General features: G+C 44.4%; 1 protein-coding gene across 3 annotated transcripts in view; it reads right to left on the reverse strand.

The window, feature by feature from the left end:
* The window catches only part of SKAP1 (src kinase associated phosphoprotein 1), a 263,107-nt gene that overhangs the window by 158,304 nt on the left and 88,973 nt on the right, over positions 1-15,830 (reverse strand). The window lies entirely within an intron of this gene.

Here is a 15,830-nt window from a genome sequence, read left to right on the forward strand (position 1 = left end):
GCTGTATTTGTGCTGTATTTATGTACTGGGCTTGGTTCTGGTGTTGTGTATAGAACTATATTGCTTGTAAAATGTACAAATGTTTTTATGCTCAAGTTACATAAAAAGAAATGTGGAAAGGAAATGACACGTCATTGATTGGTAGAGAGAACAAAAACGGCGAGGGGGAAGGAGATGTCGGGAAAGAGGTTGGGGGAGGGGCGCCAAGCTGAATCTTTGCCCCGGGTGCTGGAGAACCTAGCTACGCCTCTGCTTAACTAAACAGAAATAATAATCCGTTTATCACTGTACTTAATTCCCTTAGAACTCGGGGGTGTATGTCACCTGGACGCAGTGATTTGTCTATTTTAATCTCTTAAAGCGGCGCTGCACTTCTTCCTGGGTTAGACAGGTGATATTTCACCTGACATTTCATTCTCCTCTGTGAACACAGAGGGAAAAAAAACAATATTTTTTACATTTGTAGTTTCCACATCACCCTACAAATTTCTCCGTCATTACTTTTTAAAGGGCTAACACAAATTTATTATTTTTTTTTAAATGTATTCATGTAATTGAAGAACATTTTAGGATTAGATTTACTATTTTTGGCAAGGCATCTCTCGGTCTACAGTTTTGCTATTTTTATTAGTTTTTTTTACAGAATACATTTTTTGCCTATAGCTTTTTAGCGATTCTTCATTGCCTGCTTTCTTTTTTTATCTTTTATAGCCCCCTTTAAATTTTTATGTATCTGCATTGGTTTTCTTCTTTTTCTAACCATTTTATTTCCATTAAGTTATGTACCTCTCACAATGAAAATGTAAGATGCTTATTTAAATATCCCATTTAGTATCTGTACTCATATTTTTGAGAACAATGTGCCAGTCAAGGAAGTTAAGAGGATCCCTAAGTTGATTGAACTTTGCCTTCCTAAAGTTTAGGGTCTTTGTGGCTCCTCAAAAAACATCCTATTAAAAAACAAGTGGCATTTTTTATATTAGACTTTATGTTACAGCCAACACCTATCCCCGATCCCGGCCATTTAAACACATATGCCGCAGTCAAAAGGGACCGCGGCATCTAAGCTGTTAGAAAGAGGGGGAGGCCACCTTCATCAGCCTGTCGGCCACACCGCGATCGTGGGGTGCCAATGGTTGCCATGACAGCTAGGGGCCTAAAAATATCCACACACACACACACACACAAACACGCACATTAGGTATAATATATATATATATATATATATATATACATACATATATATATATATAAATATATACCAAGTCCAGCAGCACCGGCAGCGTGTGGGTGCAAGCTCTGAGGGACAGACCAAGTCCCAGATACACAGAAGTCAAAAAATGAGCAGCAACTCCAATAGTAAGGGTGAAAAAAGTGGGTACTTTTATTGCCCGTGCAACGTTTCAGCTCCGTTCACTGGAGCCTTTCTCAAGCTTTTTTCACCCTTACTATTGGAGTTGCTGCTCATTTTTTGACTTCTACATATATAAATATACACACATACATACATACACGCCTTCTAGATTATATATGGAACTGCTTTTTTTTTTTATGTATAACATGCATGTTCAGTCATGAAAATGGTGTGGTGGGGGGGGGGGTCAGGACTGATGTCTTTTCTCCAACGGAATGTTGCATGAAACAGTGTTACCCAAAATAATTACTTCTGTAAAACGTCAGTCTGCGGCTCCCCTTCGATCAGTGTTTCCGCAACAAATTAGAGAAGAGCCATTTCTTGAAGCACTGCCCATACGCCTTTGAAGAAGGACTACAAGAGCAGTGAGTTTTGCAGAGCTGCTTTAATTCTGTATCAGTATCTTAAAGGGGTTGTTCGGTGAGATAAAATTGATGGCCTATCCTCAGGATAGGCCATCAATATCTAAATCGGTGGGGGTTCGACTGTTGGCATGCCCGCCGATCAGCTGTTTGAAGGGTCTGCGGAACTCACGTCCCCTTCAACCCTTTCACTGCTCCATACTGTAAAACGTTGTCACGCAGCGGCTGTTCAGAGTATTACATCTTTCACTCATTCAAATTAATTGAAGAAAGCTGTAATACTGTGAACCGCTGCTACGAGTATGACAGCATTTTACATTATGGAGAAGTGTCAGCAATGAAGAGGAAGCAGCACTCGCCAGAGAGCCGTGGGCCCTACCAACAGTTGATCGGATTCCCACCGATCAGATATTGATGACCTATCCTGAGAAAAGACCATCAATTTTATCTCACCGGACAACCCCTTTAAAGAGGGTCACTGTCTGATGACAGAGGCACCTTAATTGGCTGAAATTTGTGTACTCGGGTCCAATTTTAAATGGGTTATAGATTTGTAAGCCACTGGCATCATATGGCAAACGCAGTAAAACTGGATCTCCAGGGTCAACATAATTGAGCTTTTGTATCTGTTTGCAGTGTCTCCCTCTTCACAAGTGTGATCAACTCATAGGTCTTCTCACCTCTCTACTGCAATGTGTACAACAGGGGCCTCATGCACTATATGAAATGTATGTGAGCAGAATTTCTAACACATGTATATAAGAAAACTGTATGATTTCCTATTCTACAAATGAGTAAAAAAAAACTGGACAGCCCCTTTAAACTTGTCTCCTCTAGCCTTATATAGTGGTGTTAAGGCCCGAAAGTAGTGACCGATTACCTTTAAAAGACTAATCGTTACAAGTGATTGTTTTTTCATCCTTTTAACGGCGAAGGACAGATATATCCGTCCTGTGAAGGTGCTAGTTCCCGCAAAAGGACAGATCTATCCGTCCTCTGATCGCGTGGGTACTGCCAGTGTACCCACGCGATCAGCGGCAGGAGCACGGCTGTTATACACAGCCTGGCTCCTGCCCCAATCGAAGAACTCAGATTCTGGCAGTTTAACCCATTAGTTGCCGCTGTCAATAGCGACATCTAATGTGTTTGACAGAGGGAGGGAGCTCCTTCTGTCACCCCCGCAAAGAAATCGCGGGGCGCTGTCGGATTTCCATGGCAGCCGGAGGTATGGCCTAATAGATTGCCTGTCAGTTTTATACTGACAGTCAATAATGCTGTGGTATACGAAGTATACCAAAGCATTATATAAGCAATCAGCATTTTGAATGGTGAAGTCCCCTGGTGGGACTAAAAAAAAATAAATGTAAAAAGCAGTTAAATAAACTTTAAGAGATTATATATATATATATATATATATATATATATAATCTCTTAAAGTTTATTTAACTGCTTTTTACATTTTTTTTTTTTTTTTTTAGTCCCACCAGGGGACTTCACCATGCGATATGCTGATCGCTTATATAATGCTTAGTTTAAAGTTTAGTTTGGATTGAATAAACCACCATTTTTTTCATGTTGGAGTGCTGCAAATTTTCTTCTGCTATATATCATTATACGTCCTAGGATCGGGACGTTTTGCTGGGCACCTGGTCGATTATTCATTAGTGAGTGCTGCTGTCTTCTTGTGTGCTATATATATATATATATATAATATATATATAGCCTCATGCCCACTTCAGTTTTTCCTTCAGGGTGCTATCCGTTTTTGTCACGCATAGCACCCTGAACCCATTCTACTCAATGGGCCCATGCACACTTCCGTTATTTTGACTGATCCCTTGTTCCGTTCTGTCAAAAGTAGAGCATGTCCTACTTTTGTCAGTGATTCCGTGACCGTGGTGCCCATAGAACTTAAGGGTCCGTCAAAAAAACGGACGGCACACGGAAGGCTTCCGTGTGCCGTCCATTTTTGACGGGCCTGTTGCCCTAGCAATGGCAGGGTGTGCCAAAGTTCACAGACTGGGACAAGTTCAAAAAATTGAAGGTATTGAACTCTATTTGGATGGAAACACAGAAGCAAAACGGAAGCACAATGTCCTTTTGAAACGGAAACACGGATACCATAACGGGCACACGGATCCGTGATAAACAGCCGTGAAAACGGTAATGGAAGTGTGCATGAGGCCTTACAGTCAAAATAAAATAAAAACACTTTTTTCCCCCAAAAAGTGGTTTTATTTAGTAAAAGTGTCAAAACAAATAACACATACACATATATGGTATCCCCGCGATCGTAACGACCACAAAAAACAACGACAAAATTATTTTTCTCCCATTCCCCCCATAAAAAATAAAATAAAAGTTAATCTATAAGTCTTATGTACCCCAAAATAGTACCAAATGAAAACGACACCTTGGCATGCAAAAATTAAGCCCACATACGGCCACATTGATTGAGAAAAAAAAAAAAAGTTACGGCTCATGGAATGCGGCGATGCAAAAACAAGTAATTTTTTTCTAAAAGCGTTCTTATTGTGCAAATGTAAGAAAACATATAAAAACATATACATATTTGGTATCCCCGCAATCGCGCCGACCCACAGAAAAAAGGTAACAGGTTATTTACGCTGCATATTAAACGGCGTAAATTTATAAGGTGAAAATCAATGTTGGAACAGCTGCTTATATTCAATTCTCTCCTAAAATAAAGTTAAAAAAAGTTAATTGATATATTATATGCATCCAAAAATGGTGCAATTGAAAAATACAACTCGTCCCGCAAAAATCAAACCCTTATACGGCTATGTCGACGGAACAAAAAAAAAAAAAAGTTACGACTCTTGGAATGCGACCGTGAGAAAACAAAAAAGAAGCCTTGTCATTAACGCGCAAAATGGCCTAGTCATTAAGGGGTTAAGGTGAAAAGCTCTGAGGCGAGTAACAATTTACAAAATAAAGTAGGCTTAGTCATAAGTAAGCAGAATTCAGATGTTTGTCAGTGAGAAATATGTTATCTTCATGGGATAAATTAAAGATACTTACATATTGACATCAATAGTGATTCTCAATAGGTTAGCTGCCCGTAGATATCTACTAATCACGCTAAGTACTCAGCTTCAGTCTGAGATTTCTCCACTCATTGCCAGGACCATGTTTTGGTTACCATTTATCTAGGGTTTCAATGGCATGGAATATTTATGAACAGGAACGTTTGCCCCCGTCTTTTAATTGCTCATTCAGACAAGCTTCCCATGAGTTTTTAGAAATAACAAATGAGCAGTTTCTAAACCCAAAGCTCTGTACCACATGGGCATTCACACCTCAGATTGTGCCCAGTGAGTCATATCCTTTGTAATCACTCACATTGCTACTAGCTTTCTACACTAACTAGCACTGTGTGGGCACCATATCACAGGCACTTTCAGCGCATTTCCTGAGACAGCGTGCTACAAAACCACTTGGCAGAGCAATAAAAGATTTCCATCCAGTTCTCTCTTACTCACGTGCTGAAAGCTTTTTTCAGTTATTTACACAATTAAGTAAATACATAGGAGATTTTATCTTTTTGATAGTAACATGTCATCAGGTCTTTCACTGAATATACTTTATGATTTCAAACGTAATGACAAAAATTTTATAACAACTGTTAATAAAATTCTTTACCTAAAAAGCAATTATGGGACGTGGGAGGGTTTATCCTGACGCACCCGGTACAAATAGCAATAGCAAGAGAAAAGAAAGGATGAAAAAAACAAAGCATAAAAACACAACAGTCAGCGGGTGCCTATGTAAAGTTTATACTCCAAGCCCTCTAACCATTTTGCCAGTGAAGTACCATATTTCCATGGTCTTTACTTACAAAATCTATCAGTACCAAATTTAAAGATTTTTTTTTTTCAATTTTATTAAGTCTTAAAATTACTTGGATTTAAAAGTGTTCCTCTCATTTTATTTTTTTAAATAACCCCGATTTGTGTCAATAAAATCATGATTCAGCAAGTTACCTGCAACCCCCCGGTTTTCGGTAATTTTCACCTGTTGGTGCACCGTCTGTAACAAGCAAAATTTGTGCTGCTGGCTGGCTGAAGGGGTGGGATCACACAAAAAAATCTGCCAGTATATGTGCTGGAGCCGCTACCATTAGTTCCCACAATACATTGCGGCCAAACTTTTGAGCGCACACATCACTGACTGCCTAGACCCGATTCCTCTGAGGTAGTCGTCACGCAAGAGAAACGAGGACAGTCGGAAATTGCCTATGTACAAGTAGAGAGTACTTCGGCTGGACCACGGGAGCCTGCATGCTGAGGTGGACCTGAGGAAATCCGTATACATAGAAAAGAGAACAATTTACGGCTTTCATATAACAATGGTCAGCAGACAATTGGTTTGGTGGTGGAATACCGGTAAGCAACCTAGGATGTGTAGGTCAATTTACGGCTTTCAAAGCCAAAATTGACTAAAATAATATATTATATACTAAAAGATCTGCCAATGCGGAGCTGAAATTTAGAAAAAAAAAAGAAATGAAGTGACAGTGACACTGTAAAGGATCTGCCAGGCACAGCTTCTGTGTCAACGCCCATAGATAATCAGTCTGCTCCTGCTTCTATGTCTGTGAGACTGACTCCATCTTCCACCACTCAGGATGGCAGGCTTAGGAGTGGGAGAGCCTATCACATCCTGGCCAGACGGAGCTAGCTCCCGCCCCCTAGTCTATGTATACCTGCCTTTCCTGTTCCTCCTTACTTGTGATTCTTCTCGTTTGGTTTCCTGGCCCTGCTGCAGCTTCTTGATCTATTTGTCCCTGCTTCATACTGACCCTGGCTTACTGACTACTCTCCTGCTCTGCGTTTGGTACCTCGTACATTCCTGGTTTGACTCGGCTTGTTCACTACTATCCTGCTCTGCGTTTGGTACCTCGTACACTCCTGGTTAGACTCGGCTCGTTCACCACTCTTGTTGCTCACGGTGTTGCCGTGGGCAACTGCCCCTTTTCCTTTAGCTTCTGTGTACCCTTGTCTGTCTGTCGTGCACTTATTGAGCGTAGGGACTGTCGCCCAGTTGTACCCCGTCGCCTAGGGCGGGTCGTTGCAAGTAGGCAGGGACTGAGTGGCGGGTAGATTAGGGCTCACTTGTCTGTTTCCTTATCCCTGTCATTACATAATCACAGGCCCATATACCTTTTCTACCCTGGTCCCTGACACTACTATGGACCCCCTTGAGACCCTGGCTCAGCAAATGCAGGGTCTCACCCTACAGGTCCAGGCCCTGGCTCAGAGGGTCAACCAGCCTGATGCTACCATGGTAGTGCCCCTCACCTCACCTCTTGAACCCCACCTCAAGTTGCCTGACCGGTTCTCAGGGGATCGGAAGACTTTTCTCTCCTTTCGGGAGAGTTGTAGGCTCTATTTTCGCTTAAAGCCCCACTCCTCAGGTTCTGAGAGCCAGCGGGTGGGTATAATTATGTCCCGGCTCCAGGAAGGGCCCCAAGAATGGGCCTTCTCCTTGGCTCCTGACGCCCCTGAACTTTCCTCCGTTGATCTTTTCTTTTCTGCTCTCGGACTCATTTATGACGAGACTGACAAGACTGCCTTTGCCGAGAGTCAGCTGGTGACCTTACGTCAGGGTAAGAGACCTGTTGAGGGGTATTGTTCTGACTTTAGGAAGTGGTGCGTAGCTTCTCGGTGGAATCACCCTGCCTTAATGTGCCAGTTTAGGTTGGGTCTGTCGAACGCCCTGAAAGACCTGCTAGTTAGTTATCCCTCTTCTGACTCCCTAGACCAGGTTATGGCTTTAGCGGTACGACTTGACCGACTTCTCAGGGAACGACAACTTGAACGTTTTTGTGTTTTCTCCTCTGACTCCCCCATGATGCCTCCCGAGATTCCGTTGCTTCGTTCTACCACAGAAGACTCTGAGGTACCTATGCAACTCGGGGCCTCCGTGCCCCCCCAAAAACGTAGAGAGTTCCGCAGGAAGAATGGTCTCTGCTTCTATTGTGGGGATGACAAGCATCAAGTGAACAACTGTCCTAGGCGTAGGAATAAGCAGCCGTAAAACTTCCGCGCCTAAGTGATCATCGGGGAGGTCACTTGGGGGCACAGGTATTTCCCGTAAATATGAAACGTAATAAAATCTTGCTTCCCTTTCAGGTCTCTTTTGGTGGTAGGTCTGCTACCGGCAGTGCCTTCGTGGATTCAGGGTCTTCTGCTAATATCATGTCTGTGGAATTTGCTATGTCTCTAGCTATGCCTTTGATTGATTTGCCTAAACCTGTCCCGGTAGTGGGTATCGACTCCACTCCTCTTGCTAATGGTTATTTTACAAAGCATACCCCTGTTTTTGAACTCCTTGTTGGCTCCATGCATTTGGAGCAGTGCTCTGTACTGTTGATGCAGGGATTATCGTCCGATTTGGTCTTAGGCCATGCATTGACTACCGTAACTTGAATAAGGTCACTGTAAGGAACCAGTATCCCCTTCCTTTGATTCCTGTCCTCTTTAATCAGGTTCAGGGGGCCCAATGGTTCTCTAAGTTTGATCTACGGGGGGCGTATAACCTTATCCGCATCAAAGAGGGGGATGAGTGGAAGACTGCGTTTAACACGCCCGAAGGTCATTTCGAATACCTCGTCATGCCCTTTGGGTTGTGTAATGCTCCCGCGGTCTTCCAGAATTTCATAAATTAGATTTTAAGAGATTACCTGGGGGTATTTCTTGTAGTGTACCTTGATGACATACTTGTGTTTTCCAAGGACTGGTCCTCCCACATTGAGCATGTCAGGAAGGTGCTCCAGGTCCTTCGGGAAAACAAACTGTTTGCGAAGACCGAAAAATGTGTGTTTGGGGTGCAGGAGATACCATTTTTGGGTCAAATCCTCACTCCTCATGAATTCCGCATGGACCCCGCCAAGGTCCAGGCTGTGGTGGAATGGGTCCAACCTGCCTCCCTGAAGGCGTTACAGTGCTTCCTGGGGTTCGCTAATTATTACAGGAGATTTATCGCTAACTTCTCGGTCATCGCTAAGCCTCTTACGGATCTCACTCGCAAAGGTGCTGATCTCCTCCACTGGCCTCCTGAGGCTGTCCAGGCTTTTGAGATCCTTAAAAAGTGCTTTATCTCGGCCCCGGTGCTGGTTCAGCCCAACCAAATGGAGCCATTTATCGTGGAGGTTGACGCGTCCGAGGTGGGAGTGGGGGCTGTCTTGTCCCAGGGTACCAGGTCCCTCACCCATCTCCGTCCCTGTGCCTACTTCTCCAGGAAGTTTTCGCCCACTGAGCGTAACTATGATATTGGCAACCGCGAACTCAGCCATTAAATGGGCATTTGAAGAGTGGCGCCACTTCCTGGAGAGGGCTAGGCACCAGGTAACGGTCCTTACTGACCACAAGAATCTGGTTTTCCTAGAATCTGCCCGGAGGCTAAACCCGAGACAAGCTCGATGGGCGTTATTTTTTACCAGATTCAACTTTTTGGTTACCTATAGGGCTGGGTCTAAAAATATTAAGGCTGATGCACTGTCGCGTAGCTTCATGGCCAGCACTCCTTCGGAGGAAGATCCTGCTTGTATTTTGCCTCCAGGTATAATCATTTCCCATATTGATTCGGATGTCGTCTCTGAAATTGCGGCTGATCAAGGTTCAGCTCCCGGGAACCTTCCTGAGAACAAGCTGTTTGTTCCCCTGCAATTCCGGCTAAGGGTACTTAGGGAAAATCATGACTCCGCACTATCTAGTCATCCAGGCATCCTGGGTACCAAGCAACTCATTGCCAGAAACTATTGGTGGCCTGGGTTGCCTAAAGACGTTAAGGCCTACGTCGCCGCTTGTGAAGTTTGTGCCAGGTCCAAGACTCCCAGGTCCCGACCAGCGGGCTTACTACGTTCTTTGCCCATTCCCCAGAGACATTGGACCCATATCTCCATGGATTTTTATCACCGATTTGCCTCCATCTCAAGGCAAGTCGGTGGTGTGGGTTGTAGTAGACCGCTTCAGTAAGATGTGCCACTTTGTGCCCCTCAAGAAACTACCCAATGCTAAGACGTTAGCTACCTTGTTTGTCAAACACATCCTGCCTCCATGGGGTACCTGTCAATATTGTTTCTTACAGAGGGGTACAATTTGTTTCATTGTTTTGGAGAGCCTTCTGTAAAAAGTTGGAGATTGATCTGTCCTTCTCCTCTGCCTTCCATCCTGAAACTAATGGCCAAACTGAGAGGACTAATCAGTCTCTAGAACAATATTTAAGGTGTTTTATCTCTGACTGTCAATATGATTGGGTCTTCCTCATTCCCCTCGCCGAATTTTCCCTTAATAACCGGGTCAGTAACTAGTCAGGGGTCTCCCCCTTTTTCTGTAATTTTGGGTTTAATCCACGGTTCTCCTCCGTTTAACCTGGTAGTTCCAACAATCCCGAGGTAGAGGTCGTTCATCGGGAACTGTGCACAGTCTGGGCCCAGGTTCAGAAGAACCTAGAGGCGTTCCAGAGCATACAAAAAACTCAGGCAGATAGAAGACGTTCTGCTAACCCCTTGTTTATGGTCGGGGATCTGGTGTGACTATCGTCTAAGAACTTGCGCCTTAAAGTCCCGTCCAAGAAGTTTGCTCCCCGGTTTATAGGGCCGTACAAGGTCATTTAAGTCCTCAATCCTGTCTCCTTCCGACTGGAGTTGCCCCCATCTTTTCGAGTACACAACGTGTTTCATGCCTCCCTCCTTAAACGCTGCTCCCCGTCCTTGGCTCCCTCGAGGAAACCTCCTGTCCCCGTTCTTACCCCTGAGGGGGTAGAATTCGAGGTGACCAAGATTGTGGACCGCAAGATGGTCCAAGGCTCCCTCCAGTAGATGGTCCATTGGAGAGGATACGGGCCTGAGGAGAGGACTTGGGTACCCGCCCGGGATGTTCACGCTGGGGTATTGATCAGGAGGTTCCACCTTCGTTTCCCCAATAAACCATGTCCACCTAGAAAGGGTCCGGTGGCCCCTCATAAAAGGGGGGGTACTGTAAAGGATCTGCCAGGCACAGCTTCTGTATCCACGCCCATAGGTAATCAGTCTGCACCTGCTTCTATGTCTGTGAGACTGACTCCATCTTCCACCACTCAGGATGGCAGGCTTAGGAGTGGGAGAGCCTATCACAGCCTGGCCAGACGGAGGTAGCTCCCGCCCTCTGTCTATGTATACCTGCCTTTCCTGTTCCTCCTTGCTTGTGATTCTTCTCGTTTGGTTTCCTGGCCCTGCTGCAGCTTCTTGATCTATTTGTCCCTGCTTCATACGGACCCTGGCTTACTGACTACTCTCCTGCTCTGCGTTTGGTACCTCGTACACTCCTGGTTTGACTCGGCTTGTTCACTACTCTCCTGCTCTGCGTTTGGTACCTCGTACACTCCTGGTTTGACTCGGCTTGTTCACTACTCTCCTGCTCTGCGTTTGGTACCTCGTACACTCCTGGTTTGACTCGGCTCGTTCACCACTCTTGTTGCTCACGGTGTTGCCGTGGGCAACTGCCCCATTTCCCTTAGCTTCTGTGTACCCTTGTCTGTCTGTCGTGCACTTATTGAGCGTAGGGACTGTCGCCCAGTTGTACCCCGTCGCCTAGGGCGGGTCGTTGCAAGTAGGCAGGGACTGAGTGGCGGGTAGATTAGGGCTCACTTGTCTGTTTCCCTACCCCCATCATTACAGACACTTTACATTTTGGGGTATCCTGGAGGCCCTCTGTTTCTAGCATTTGGGATTTTGTACCAGGGATGATGGAAGCAGAAAACTTCCAGTGTACTGACTCCTCTGACATGTGGAAGTTCAGCACATCAGATCCCAAAGCCCATCCAGCGCAAAAGAGGTAAGCACCCTACTGGATTTTTATAGGCCCTTCTGTGAATGATACAGTGCTCTGAAGCATCTGGGGCTGGCACAGTGTTATAGGGGAATAGGTGGTTGGCACAGTGTTATGGGGTATCTGCAAATAAGGGAGCTTCTGTGATTGGCATAATGTAAAGGGAGCATATGTGACGCTCTCTTTTATGTAGGAAGTCTTAGCCCACTCAATAAGTGGCATATGGAAAATCTGCATATATCTATCCATTATGAATGTCCTGCTGCTTGGCCAGGGGAAAAGAAGGTGGTGTCCATATTTTTGATTTTCAAATGTTGGAAGGGAAGTAATCTCCTTTAGAGAATTTCTGTGGCCTACATACATATCTCCCGCACGTTCCCGCGCACTTCTATGAAAGTTACGGAAAGAGGGGGCATGGGGTTCACTTTACATTACCTGCCTAGGGCACCAAAATACCTTGTCACCACCCTGTATAGGTGCAGCTATTTAAAATATCACCACTTCATATTTGTCCTTCAACTCTGCAATCTTCATGACATGATCAGGCTGAGTGTTAAATGTACCCTTCTGTAGAGTGTGTACAAACAATTGAGTCTATTTTGTGCTATTCCATATTTTTATAACATGTAAGAAATACAGTGTCTCAAAGAGGCACATTGAGTGGCTGCGGCACCGTAATACAGACCCAAAGGGACTCTGTGTGCCATTGTACAGGCTCTGTACACAATGCTTATCTGAGTGCATGAGGCCTAAGAACACAATTTTATCATAAATTAATTTTATATAACATGATCTGGCACACGGGTATCACACTGGCTGACTGAGTGTCTCCTGTTCTGCGTGAACATACTTTAAAGTGTCCCTCCAATGTTACTCTCCCACCTGATCTAACATTGGGCATGGAGAGACATAACTGCGCGATGGGCGGTATAGTGGACGAGGTAACCGTACGACGCCCAGATTGTGCGGGAAAGTAGCATTGGAGGAATACTTCATTCTTAAGAGGTCACAGCAACAGGTAGAAAGATGAAGTAAAGAAACATTTTAGCAGTACAGGACTTGGTAGCAGGTCTGATATATATAGATGTCTCCACTAAACAGCCACCAAAAACATGCTTGTTGTGGAGGTAAGGAAAATAATCTGATATACCAAGTACAGGTATACTATACACCTGGATACTGACAGCTTATAAGAATAAACATGCTGCCAAATATGTATTTCTTACTAAAATGGACCAAATAGTTTGTATCAAACACGATACATGTGAGTTTCCAAAATATGGCGATTTAAAATGTAATCATGGATATTCCATAGAGTGTATATGTAAAAAAATAAATAATACAAATGATAGCTTCATAGTGTAAAGAATGGATTTTGTTCTCAACACGGAGGTACCAGAACTTCCTATAAGTCAAGAGTGTGAAAGGCTGCATTTTTAGGTTGTGGGTAAAGACAATAGAATTATTTAGTCAAAAAAAAGTCTCCGGTATATACTTTTGCTTTCCCTGTCAGAATGGTCATCGTGCATTAGCAGGACTAGGGAAGTTTTATTGCTGTATCTCACTAGCTCATCAGCCTACAATGATGTATAGATGTGTAACACCGAATACAAACAGCAGAGGGAGGTAGATACAGTTCTTGCTACTAGACGCTCCTAAAATATCAACCAGAGGTTTACGGGTTTCGGTTTTAGAGTCATCTTTTTGAAGACTGATAGAAATTTTTTTAAAAACACAAATATATAGCCACACAGGGGAAAAGTGCAAATCAGTGAAAGTGGTTATCATGACAAATAATGAGGCAGTTTTCATTTGGAAAGCTTATCTCAATTGCCAGTTTCTTGGGGGTAAATCATCTTTATAGATGGTTATCACTAGATCAGAAGCTCTGGGTAAAGACTTCCACAACTTTCTGGCAATTCCAGCAAAATATGGATTTAGAAGCGGATCTTACTTATACATGCACACACAAATATAATTACGAGACATGTATAAGATAGATAGACAGACAGATCAGCCATAACATTAAAAGGGGTTTTACCATGAGACATTTATGACATATCCGCAGGATATGTCATAAATGTCAGATAGATGCGGGTCCCACCTATCTATAGAACAGGGCCCCCTAAACCCCGTTCTAGCTTTTTCTGGTCCCTATGCCTCCACGGCCACTTCCTGACCATATGGTCTAGAGTTACAAAGCTTGCTGAGCTACGCTGTTTCTGTAACTACCATTCAGTTCTATGGGACTTGTTTTCTAATTGATGATTGGAATTCACCTACTTCTGCCGCAACACAGAGCGTCAGAATAGGGTTTAGGGGGCTCCGTTGTAGAGATAGGTGCAGGTCCCAGAGGTGGAACCCGCATCTATTTGAACATTTATGACATATCTTGTGCATGTCATAAATGTCTCTCATGGGAAAACTCCGTTAAAACTGCCTGCCTAATATTGTGTAGGTCGCCCTTGTGCCGCCAATACAGCTCTGACCCGTCGAGGCATGAACTTTACAAAACCTCTGAAGGTGTTCTGTAGTATGTGGCACCAATATGTTAGCAGCAGATCTTTTAAATGGTTTTTCCCATCTCAGACACTAATGGCATATCCACAGGACTCTGGGACCCGCACCTGTTTGAAGAATGAGGGTTACGGGGCTCACCAGGCTGGATGGGGATATGCCATTAATGGCTAAGATGGGAATAAACCTTTAAATGGGTTATGTGTGGAGGGAAAATTATTAGCAGCGTACTCCTGCAGTATGTGAATACACTCGCTAATATACATTCCGGTCCCCCGTCGCGCTGATTATGAGATTTTAATCAATTTTTATAGTGCTGGCGGGGGACTGCAAGTCTAGTTGCACAGTCTTCCTTCATGACGACACAACTCGTCATCATGTGACCGACCGGCCCTGCTGTACTCTATGAACAAGCGGTAGCAGTAGTACAGCGATTACAAAGGAATTTGTACAATGTATATGAGCAACTTACAAACTATAGATTTGTAAAATGCCAGCATAAACATGGGACATACTTGATAAATAACATTCCTTTAGGCCCCATGCACACGAACGTAAAAATGCCCTTAATCACGGGCCGTAATTACAGGCCCTTAGACTTCTATTGGCCATGGGTACCTCCCCGTATGCTTACGGGAAGGTACCCGGGCCGTTGAAAAATATAGACCATGTCCTATTTCAGGCCGTAATTACGGCATGGGCAGGCCCATAGAAGTCTATGGGGCTCCCGTAATTACGGGTGACTACGTGTGTGCACCCGTAAGCGTTGCTAGGCGGCATCAGTAAATAGTCACTGTCCAGGGTGCTGAAAGAGTTAAACGATCGGCAGTAACTGTTTCAGCACCCTGGACAGTGACTTCCGATCACAATATAGAGCAACATGTAAAAAAAATAGAAGTTCATACTTACCCAGAACTCCCTGCTTTTTCCTCCAGTCGGGCCTCCCAGGATGACGTTTCAGCCCATGTGACCGCTGCAGCCAATCACAGGCTGCAGCGGTCACATGGACTGCTGCGTCATCCAGGGAGGTCGGGCTGGATGTCGAAAGAGGGACGCGTCACCAAGACAACGGCCGGGTAAGTATGAATTTATTTTACTACGGAAAGGGCTGCCCCTTCTCTTTATCCTGCACTGATAGAGAGAAGGGGCTGCCGATTAGTGCAGTGCAATTTTGCAGCGAAAACGTGCCCGTAAATACGGGCGGAATACTGGTGACACCGGACCCGTATTTACGGGCACGGGTCTGTAAATACTGGTACAATACGGGTCGAATATGTGTGACCAAGGACCCGTATTTACGCCAGTATTTACGGGGGGAGAAAAATACGTTCGTGTGCATGGGGCCTTAGACATAATAGCTAAATGGCTACGTAGGATGTAATATACAGGTTAAAGTCAAATACCCTTAGACAAGGTAGCCAGGTGGCTACGTGGTGGGAAAGATAGAGGTCGTTGACGCAGGTTTCGCTACCCACAGCTTCATCAGGAGATACCTTTGGTAGGAATTTACCACTGCATTCCAGGAACACCCCGCATTACCTGATGTTTTGCAGATGCTCTGACCCAGTCGTCTAGCAATTACAATTTAGCCCTAATCAAAGATGCTCACATCCATACCCTCACCCATTTTTCCTGCTTACATCACATCAACTTCAAGAACTGACTGTTCACTTACTGCCTAATATATCCCGCCTTTGACAGATC

The sequence above is a fragment of the Rhinoderma darwinii genome, chromosome 13 (genome assembly GCF_050947455.1).
Source record: "Rhinoderma darwinii isolate aRhiDar2 chromosome 13, aRhiDar2.hap1, whole genome shotgun sequence".
NCBI classification, from domain to species: domain Eukaryota; kingdom Metazoa; phylum Chordata; class Amphibia; order Anura; family Rhinodermatidae; genus Rhinoderma; species Rhinoderma darwinii.